Below are 10,711 nucleotides of genomic sequence, written 5' to 3' on the forward strand. Positions count from 1 at the left end.
TGACCCCACGGGCAGTGGCTGCAGTGCTTTGTGACTCAGAGCACTCAGACATCAGACAGAGCAGGTCCCACATCAAGAACAGCCAAAGAAATACCTTCACCCTAGGTTGCCCACGGAAGAGTCTCAGACACCCAAGTCCAGGGAAAAATAAATAATTCAATAATTGACAGGTACTGCAATAAGGGCAGGTCCTTGGACTGACTAAGTGACTAATTTCCTTAATTTTTTTCCAAGCTCCATTACCTGTTCTCCTTCATGGAGAGTCTCTGAGCTTGCCTACTCCACAAGCAAGAAGACCACCCTTAGCTCTGGGCTGGGTAACTGATCCCAGCAGCTCCTGATAGGAGCAATACATTCCATCCTTGTTTTTTGGCCAGGGTGTGGAGGCACAGTGATGCAAAGCTTATGCTTTGGAGGGAAGCTGCAGCTGTATAAGACAACCCCAGTTTGCTGGAGATACATAGTCCCACCAGACTGTACATGCTTACAGCCTGGTGCTACATTTCCAAAACAGCTTTTCCAGTAGCACTTGCTGGCACACTTCAGTTCACACTAGGAATGACACCGGAGTGTTTGGGTGGGTTTTTTTTTTTTCTGTTGTTCTTGTATTGTTGGTTTGGTTTGTTGTTTTGGGTTTGTTTTTTTTTCAAATCCTAACCAAAACAGTTGCATTGGTAAAACTTTCCAAACCACACGGGCTCACACAGGAAATCAGTAACAAGCAGATGGTGAGCCACGTGTCCTTTCCACCACCAGATGAGAGGCTTAGCACACACGGCCCAGAGAGTGTGGCAGGCTGCTTGGTTTTCTGCAGGACCTTGAAGTGTGGGGTGACCGATGGCACTGAGAGGTCAGAGGGATCCCTCCAAGGCAAGTGAGCCCGTGCTGTGGAGAGCTGGGCTGGATATGCCTCAGCACTGCATTGTTTGCCCCTGCCTGGAAATAGCTTTAGGAAAGTCTGAGGCGGGGCAGGAATTCAATAAATTCCTGATTATGTGGCTAAAATGCCATTGGTACAAAGCTCAAGCTGTGGTTACAGATGGTGAGCTGGGTGCTCTGTAAAGCCTTGCCCTGTGTTTTGGGAAGAACAGTAAATTTACAAAGCTGAAACTGCCTACCCACATAGTGTCCAGTATGTGAGCTAGTCAGAACATCTTCAGCAATATATTTCTTACTTCATCCTTCTGTTTTTTGGGGGTTTTTTTCTTCCCCAATGAAAATAAGCTATTCTTCTTGCAGCCTGGTGATTTGCAGAGATTTACAGCATCCATTGAAGTTTTAGGGGGGAGGTTTGCTAAGGTCTCCAGGGTGATCGCCCAAGTCAGGTTGAGGAAGCGAGTTTGAAATAATTCTCCTAATAATAAAAACTTCCACCCTGCAGTAGCTGTCCCAACACGATTTGGTGTCATGAAAAAACACTGCAGTTTCTGTTCCTGTGTGGAACAAAACAAATGCCAAAAACACAAAAGAGCTTGTGACACAGAATTACCAACTCCAGCCTGATCTAATTGGCTCATACGCTGCTTCACACTGGATTAGTTAACACACACAGAAAAAAAACCAACCCTTTTCTTAATGACACTCATCAAACTCAGTGTTTATATTAACAGCCTTCGCAAGGACTTTGTCTACCTGCTCTTTTGCCTGACACATTTAACAGCAGACGTAAGACGGCTGCAGCACACTGACAGTGGTTTATTCCCTCCACACCAGTGGCTGCACAGGGGAGGAGGAATGAGGTCCCCCCTCAAAAACCGAGGGCCTTTTATAGCAGGAAGGAAATGCGTGTATCTATGTGCAGATAGCAAAACAAGCAAATATTTCCTTCAGCATTCCTCCCCCTCACCACATGAACACACCCATTGCCTGGAGCTACAAGAGGCAAAAGCATGTGGGAGCCTTTTGGTAAGGCATTGGCAAGAAATCTGCCTCCTCATTAGGGCACCAGAGGTGTGCAGGGTCACAAGGAAGACCTGAACTAGAGCAGAATGACAGGATTAGAGCCACTGGGATGAGCTTTCTCGCTCCAGCTGCCTCTGGCAAAGGGGCTCCACCTCAGCAGTTGCTTTATTCTTAAGCCGTTATCCCAGTGGGATTAGTCCCAGCTCTTTGCCCCTCTCTCTCCAGGATATAAACCAATCAAGGGTCCATCTCGCTGGTCATTGTGAATCCAGTCTGGTTGGTCACCCTTTGCGAGAGGACCATTAAAGTCTGCCTTCGGCTGCACAAGAAGGGTCTGAACAGTGACAGCACAGAGGTTACAGTGAATACAAGGGAGCAGTCTGCTCTCCTCAGATATGACCCACTCTGTCTAGAAACTGGGAGTGAATTCAGCTCTCCAACAAAGGATCCATCTTTGTGTTTTACTGGTGTGTGTGCAAGCAGAATTTGTTTCTCAGGGAGAAGAACCACATGGACTGAGGGTGTACTCACAAAGAATGGGTACCTGCTTGCAGAAGAAAACAAATTACTGTCGAAGAGGAGAGGGGGTGGGGAATGGAGCCTAGAGAAGGAACAAGCCCAATGGCATTTCAAGTGCAGCAAGCATCAGCTCACCAAACCCAGCCCGTTTGCCTTAGTGCCTCCTTGCACGCCAAGGCTGCAGCCACCAGAGGTCAATGTGACCACATGAACCTCACCCAGCTGCTGGGTGCTGCACCCCTTTGAAACTGGGACGTCAAACACAAGTATGAAATAGTGTTTTCCACCTCTTAGGACACAACTTTGGGACAGATTTGCATGTAAACCAACACTCAAAGCATTAATCACAATAGGACCTCAGCATTATCTGGGGAAAAAAAGAGCTTGGGAATGATAATCTCTCTAGTTTGCATCCTGCAAGCCCTCTGAATTGAGACTCTTATTGGCTGTGGACCCCACAAGTGCTCCTGACACCCCAAGCATGTCTCAGTCCTGCTGGTTTCAGTGTCACTCAGGTATTCTCACCAATCCCAGCCCTGGTAGCAGGAAAGGGGTAGAAATGGGCAATATGTCCTTCTCTGAGTCTCATTTCTGCTTTCTGGGGATATAGGTCTGTCATAGTGAATGAGGTCTGCCCCAGAACCAGGCTGGCTGCATAAAACAAGTAGCTGACCTGCAGCCAGAGAAAGGCAAATGGGTTAAATGAGGCAGGGTCATCAGTCTGAGTTAGAAGTCAGCGAGGGATGATGAGACTGCAGAACCAAAATCAATATGTCTAGATAGCTTTGTAACGGCCAGCCATTCCTCTGCATTCCCACATGCACCAGTTCTCCTCTCTATCTCCCCTAAGTCCTCCCCTAGACCTCCTCAAACAGACACCAAGAAGCCCTTTCCATCCTGGCCTCCCAACCCCTTCATCACCTGTGTGGACACCCACCTAGTTAGAGCAAACAAAACACTCCTATTCCACCTCCAGCAGAGTCCCAGCCTTGTGGGATGAACAGGTTTCCCCAGACAGTACACATCATCTTCTCCAAGAAGACTCCACTGCACTGCAGGATCATCAGTGACCCCCTCCAGAAGGCCAGCTGCCCAGACCAAGCATGTTCCCACCATCTCCCAGGAACTTAGGATGGGAGCAAAGAGGGAGCAAAGAAGGACCAAGAGGCAAACCCTGGCTTGTCTTTGCAAGGCAGATGAAGGCAAAGACACTGAGACAGTGAGAAGAACCGGCTCAGATGTCATCAAAAAGATGAACAAATTGTCTGTAAGCAGTTTGAATTCAGAGGAACAAATTGTCACCAAGACATCAGCTGCTTAGCTGGGAGCTCTGCTCACCCCACTTCAGAAATACTCTGTATGCTTCAACAGGAGGAAAGGATAGAACACACCACTTCCATTTTCCCTTCCTCTTCTCTGATGTGATCCAAGTCCTGTATGGCTCCTCTCCTGAGCTGGTACATAAAGATGCCCCAGGGTGTTCGGCTGGCAGAGTCCCTGAGTCACTGTCAGGCTGGGCCTGGTCAGATGCAGATGGAGGAGAGGCAGGAGGGATGATACAATCCCGCAAGACTCACACTAAACACGTGCCATATCAGGGAAAGGCACAGGTCAGGACTATATCAGGACCTTTTCCTCTGGGCTGGAGAGCAAACCAGTCCAGGACATGAACAGGGAAAAGAGCTGAGCACATGCTAAGAGGACAAAGTCCCTGTACAGAGGGCAGAGAACAGCCAAGCGCTACCATCACTTGTAACACTGCTCCAGAGCCATAGGGTGTCACCACCCCACCAACCAGCCTCCTGGGGAAGGAGGTGGTTGGGCAAGGCCAAAATGCTGAGGGTCGGCCTGGCCACCCCTGGGAAGGGTATGGGGAGCTAAAGGCTGTGCCTGTTCCTGCCCCACAGACCTGCCAGGGTTCCTGTGGGGCCCTTCCCAAGACCTTTCATGGAATGGCTTTAAAATGACAGAGAGCAGGTTTAGATTAGATATAGAAAGAAATTCTTAATTATCAGGATGGTGAGGTTGCCCAGAAATAGTGGATGCTCCATCCCTGGAAGTGTTCAAGGCCAGGCTGGATGGGGCTCTCAGCAACCTGGTCTCGTGGAAGGTGTCCCTGCCCTTGTCAAGGGGGTAGGAACTGGATAAACTTTGAGGTCCCTTCCAATCCAAACACTTTTATTATTCAGTGATTCCATGACCTATGCTGTTCCCAGCTATTCTTATCCTAGAGATGCTGCACTGAGCCAGCCTGTGGGACTGCAAAGGGGCTGTGACTCCCATCTGCTCCTGGTAATGCTGCCTAATGGTGTGTCCTCTAGGGCATCCACCAGAAGTGGCACAGAGCGCCCCTCAACCCACACTCAGCATGAGCCAAGGACTCCAAACCAAAGCTGAGATGGGACAAATTTGGTGCAGATGTGGCCTAAGCCAGGGCAGTATGGTGCTAGAGGTGAAGAAAAGAGCATGGCATCTTGGACCTCATTTCCTGCTCCACATACCACCACGGCCACACCAGATGCCCTGCAGGATGTGACCCTAGATAACATGGGAGGTCTCCAGCCCTTCTGGTGGCTATATGGGATCTGTTCTGGAGCCATCATGACTGAACCAGCACCCTCTCCTAAACACTGCTCCATGCCTGGCGTTCCCAGTGCTCCCCATTCCTCTGTCCCAAAGCCAAAATACCCAGCTACCTCCTTGTCTTGGCCTGAGTGAGTCTTTGCCCTTTAGACCATCCCAGAGAGACCAGCATCAGCCAGAGACAACCATGGGAGGAATCAAAGCCTGGCATGCAGCAGGAGCTGTCCCTCACTTCCCAGGAAACTAACCACAGTCTCTCCCTTAGAACAGAGCTTCACAAGGCCCCAGAATGCAATCCTAGCCCTCCCTGGAGCTGGATGACCATTTCCCCTGCAAAGAAGTCACACCCTGCCACATAGATGGAATCCCTCGGCTAAGAGTCGCAGACAGTCGCTTGCTGGAGCCCGCCCAAGAGCAGTGAGCTTTCCAAGTCCTTTCCCTTTCTTGGGGGTCTGGTAGTCACATAAACAGGAAGAGCCTGGCCCTCCCCCTCCCCCTTGCAGGGCTCTGCCTCCCTCCCCTGCTCTGCGGCGGGCGCCGGCGTGATGCAAGCCCCAGCGCTGGGCTGCCTGTCCCCTCGGGAGGAGCTGCCGGCTGGCCCCTGACCTCCCGGCTCCGCATTTCCTGTGGCAGCCGAGGAGGGGGACCAGACAAGGCCCCTTCTTCCAGACGCTGGGGCTGGGCGTAAAGGGGCCTCTACGGGCCAGCCTGCGGGGGAAAAGGAAAGGTCGTGGCGGTCCTTTGCCTGCGGCGGCCCGAGGTCGGAGGAGGCAAAGATGCCAGCAGCCCCGGTGGAGGTGGGAGCACGGCTGGGACACAGGCGGCCAGCCTAAATGACAGGGCGAGGGCCATGCTCCCGCCCCAGCCCTGTAGCCAGCTCTCCAAACCCTTCTTTATCTCCTGGCATTTATTTTTAAAAGCTTTGTGGCCTTCTCTCCCAAAACCAAAGTCAGCCACACCAGGTCTGGGCTGCTGCCCAGGAGGGAGCAGAGCCGGTGCCTGCAGGAGAAGGGTGCAGCTGCAGAGCCCAGCACTGTTAACCCTCAGCAAGCTAAACCCAGCTGCAGGAATAGGAGCCCGTCCTAAAATTAAAAAGCTGGACTGTTGCCTAGGAGGGTGTTACCCCTTTCCCCCAGGTCCTTCTAGGAAAGACTAAGCTGAGACAGGCACCCTGCACTCCTCCACACATCTCCCATGGGTCATGACAAGGACTGAGATCTGCAGAGGGAACCAGGAAGAAGGACAGAGCCTTGCTGAAGGCGTTCAGTTTAAGAGGCATATCCCTGTCTCTGGGGTCCCCATCCATGCTTGGGCTCTGCGCAAGCCCTAGGATGCTGGCCCAGGATGCTGGCCACATGTGATGCCCGCTCTTCACTACCTGGCAAGAGGTGCCGGATGCCTGGGGGTAGAGCGGGGAGGAGGGATGGCATTCCAGATGGAAACCTCTGGTATGCCTCTGCACTGATCTCCACTCTGCCCTGGAATGTGCCGGCCAGCAGCATGTGGGAAAGTGGAGGCAGCAGAGACCTTGGATGTGTCAGCTCCCCGGCTGAGTAAACAAGAGGAGCCCTGGCAAGCATTCAGCCCCAAGTATCCAAGACCTTGAAAAAAGGGGGCTGGAAACAGGGAAATTCTTCTGTCCCCTTCTTGATTAATCTTTGCAAAATATGTCCTAACATCTCCCCTAACTCAGATGCTAACACCATCTCCTCGTATCCCTAGCAAGTGTGGAGAAGAAGAGTGGGGAGAGACTCTCCCCGTGGAGTTTCCAGCACCATGCTGTTAGATCTAACATCCGGGAGAGACACTGCCTCAAAAGGAGGGTCTGGAGAAAAAAGAGGTAGGATAAAAGGATTTATCACCCTCCCACCATGCACACATATCCATGCCCCTTGGCAGTCTCCCAGACAGCGGGGAGCACAGAGCATGGAGGGTGCTTCCACCAATAATGGCATTGCCTCGGGGAGCACAGTGACAGCTGGGACAGAAGCACAGTACAGCTCCCAGATAAATACCTTCCCAACCCCACCTGGGGACATTCACACAGCAGGGTGCAAGCTCCAGCCACACTCCTGGTTTCAGAGGCTCAAGGGAGGGCGACAGTGCATTCCCCAGTGCTGGTTGGAAACGTGTCCCCACCATTCTTCAGGTTGGCAGCATTGCCTCCCTGGTCTCCTCTGTAAACTGCACCCGCTGTGAGTCAGCCCCTCATCCCCTCTGCACCCGAGCACAGGAACCTGGGGAAGAGCGGTGGGCTGTGGAAGGTCCCCCTAAATCCCACCATGGTCTCCTGGTGGCTGAACTCCTCCTGCAGCAGTGGCGCTAGGAGGCTGTGCCTTCTGGCCACCATCCCGTGTCCCCTATCGCTCCTCGGCAGGCGCAGACTCCCGGAGAATGAGCCATTGTTCCCCAGCCCTACAGCCTCTTCCTGTCCCTGTAGGGCTGTGTGACAAACAAAAGCAGAGCCAGACGCCATGGGGAGGAGGCTGGATCTGCTCCCCTCCTCCAGATCCCGCAGCAACCCCACAGGCAGGCAGACGGATGCCCGCCTTGGGGGAATGGGCAGGGACACCCCTATTTTTAGCTGCTTCTGCATCCCCACCCCCTTCCTTCCGTGGGCCAAAAATACATGGGCTGGATGGACAGGCAAAATCATTAGGATAAAAGAGCTGTCCAGGCCTTGTGTCCAACCACTCCCCTGGCTTTCACCTCTTCCCTTTGACCAGAACGGGTTCCCCAAGCATGGTCTCCCACTGCCAACATGGATGACTTATCTCTTCATCCCCATTTCCTCTCTCTGTACACTGTACCTTTCCTCCTCACCCCCTCATGCCACTCTCCCTCTGCTCTATGGATGCATCTCCCATTCCTTAATGGTCCTCTCTCCCATGCCATACCAGCCCTGGGGGCTTACTCCCTTCCCTTGAAATCCCCCAGCTCCTCCTTTCCCCAAAACACCTTTCTGCACCTCCTCATGCAATTCATTTCCAAAAGGCTCTTTCCTCCCAAAGGCCCAGAGTTTCCCACTCACCCCCCATCCCTTCCTTCCCCTCTGCACCCCTCCTGCCCTCACCATCTCCTCCTTTCTCTCCCCATCCCAGCTGCCTCCAGGCTGCACAGGCTTTAAACTCCCGTAGATGTGCTCCCCCTCCTTGTCCTGCCAAAGGAACATATTTGAGGAAGGGCAAAAAGACTCACAGATCCCCCTGCACACAGAGAGCTCCAAGCACCAAATTTCTACTTAAGCCCTCCCCTCAGTCCCTCCTGCACTGACTTTTACAAGGTCTGTGAAAAAGAACTGGAGAATCAAGTGTGGGGTTGTTCTGGGGAGATGTAGTCTACATACATAAATATATATTTTTATATTTACATCTTCTTTCCTAGTATGTGGAATCACAGAAGTGTTTCCAGGCCACAGGCAGCTGGATTCTTGGATTACTTCTGGTTTATGCAACATCCTCCCTCTCCCTCCCAGCTATGTCCCAAACCCCCCCCCCCTCCTTCCCTCTCCTCTGTGCCATGTAAAACTCAGAGGGAGAGCATAGATCAGGGTCTGTCCTGGGGTCTGTCCCTCCATCCTCACACCCAACAACACCCACTGCTGCCCCACAGCACCCCACATCCCTGGCCAGCAGACAGGACTAGCATATCAGGAGGAAGCTGGGGAGTGTGGGGGGAGGAGGAAAGATGAAAATATTTGGGATAGGAGGAGATGGGCAGAGGGAGGGAGGCAGCCCGCCAGCAAGCCTGGGAACTCATCCGTGCCTCCTCCTGGGCTTTGGCAAACCCAGAGGCTTTGAGTTCCCAGCCCTGCTCCCAGGGGAAAAGCACACACTCCCCCCTTTGCAAATCCCACAAGCAGGACGTGGTCAGTCCCATTCCTTCAGCCTCCCACTGCTCCAGGGGAGGGGAGGAGTTGGTGGAGAAATTAGAAATTTGGGTGTTTACAGGGTTATCCACGCCACTTCTAGCATGAGTGGGTCTAACCCAATGCTGCTGCTTGCCTGGTGGTGCTCACCACAATCCCCCCTCTTTCCCTCCCCAGTGCAACACAGGGATTCGGGGAACCAGAGAGCTCCAGCCCCTTTCCCTGGTTATCTCAGAGGCAACAGGCACCGTCTGGCCGAGCACATGTCTGGGGGTTCAGCCACAGGAGAAACTGCTCCAGTGGAGAAACTATAGGGGCATGAGGGATCCAGTGCCTACAAAGCCAGAGCTGGCATCAGACCAGGGGTACTCTTGGCAAGACGCTGGGTGCTTACACCTACCCCTTGCCCCAGGGTGTCACCTCCTGCCACCACTCTGGCTTGCTCACCCTAAAACCGGCTTTGCCTTCAGCCCATCCCCAGGGCAGCGAGACATGGACTGGAGGCAGCACCAAGAGCCATGGGCTGGGAGCAGGGAGGAGGGATCTGACAGCAGCAGGGTGAGGTGGGGCTAGATGAGGCCATGCCAGGTGGGGCAAGGGAGCTCTCTGCACCCCATTGTGGCAGGGTTCTGTCCCTCACCCCACTGCTGGCCCTAATCCCCATACTCATGTGGTACATGCCCTCATGGCCCCAAGAGAAGAATGGAAACATCTGGAAGTCACCTGCAAACGAGCAGCACTTTCAGTTAATGAGGAAATATGAGCCGGAGACCCTGGGCAGAAACAGGATATCTGCGTCTTGTGCACTGAGCAAGGCACCCCCTTCCCATTGAGCCCCCTGCCTGCCCTCCTTCTTCAGGAAGTTTCCAGCACTGTTGTGCTCTTGGAGCTCCATCCCTGGAAATTTCTTAGGGAAGGAGGGCAGGTGGGAAGGCAGCAAACTGAAATGGCAGGGAATATAAACCCAGGGGTGAGCACCCCATCACAAGCTGGGATGCCCTCATCACCTTCCCACGCACTGGGGAAAGAGAGTAGGAGGATTTTTCTTTACTGGAGGGGAGTCCTGTATCAGCCTCCTTCAGGCATTGGGTCTGCGAACAGAAGGCACTGCAAAGTGAGATAGGATGAAGGACTGAGCACCAGGAAGTGTGGGGCAGAGACCTCAGCCCCTCCACATCTGTCCATTCCTCTCTCTCTCCCCATCACACTCAGTCAGTCACCCACAAGACCTCAATCCCGTGTTGGAGGGATGAGTGCTGAGGAGATGAGGGGATGCAATTTGCACAGCCCTGTCTTTGATGTTGCGGTAGTCAAAGCAAATCCTCATCTATGAAAGCTGCTGGGCCACTTTTCTGCTCCGTGATAAGCCCAGTGGCCGGTCTCTCTGTAATGGTGAGACTGGTACTGCTGCCTGGGGCTTAGGGTTACAGATGGGATGAAAGGTTGGGGTGACTGAAGGTAAATGAGGTGGGAGGGGTCCAGGCATAAGCTCCTGCCCAGGGCACCCATGGGTGACACAGTGACTGCAGCACTGTCCAGCCTCACAGCCACCTCTCATTTATCAGCCAAGGGGAATAAATAGGCTGAGAAGCAGGATTGTATGGATTGACTTTCCAAGTGTATGAAAGAAGGGGGTGTAACCAAGCAGCCAGAGGCCAGGATGAGTACTGAGACCCAGAGCTGGCACATACCCTGACCCTGGAGGTCTCCAAAGCACTTCAGTGCTAGACCTAGAAGTACAAAAACCAGAGCTTGGCTGGCATGGCCACAAGTTCACAGGTTTGGGGAAGGACGCTGAAGAGAAGGCATTTCCAGATGCTCTCCTGGACATGAAGCCCA

This window comes from Poecile atricapillus, chromosome W, assembly GCF_030490865.1.
Source record: "Poecile atricapillus isolate bPoeAtr1 chromosome W, bPoeAtr1.hap1, whole genome shotgun sequence".
NCBI lineage: Eukaryota > Metazoa > Chordata > Aves > Passeriformes > Paridae > Poecile > Poecile atricapillus.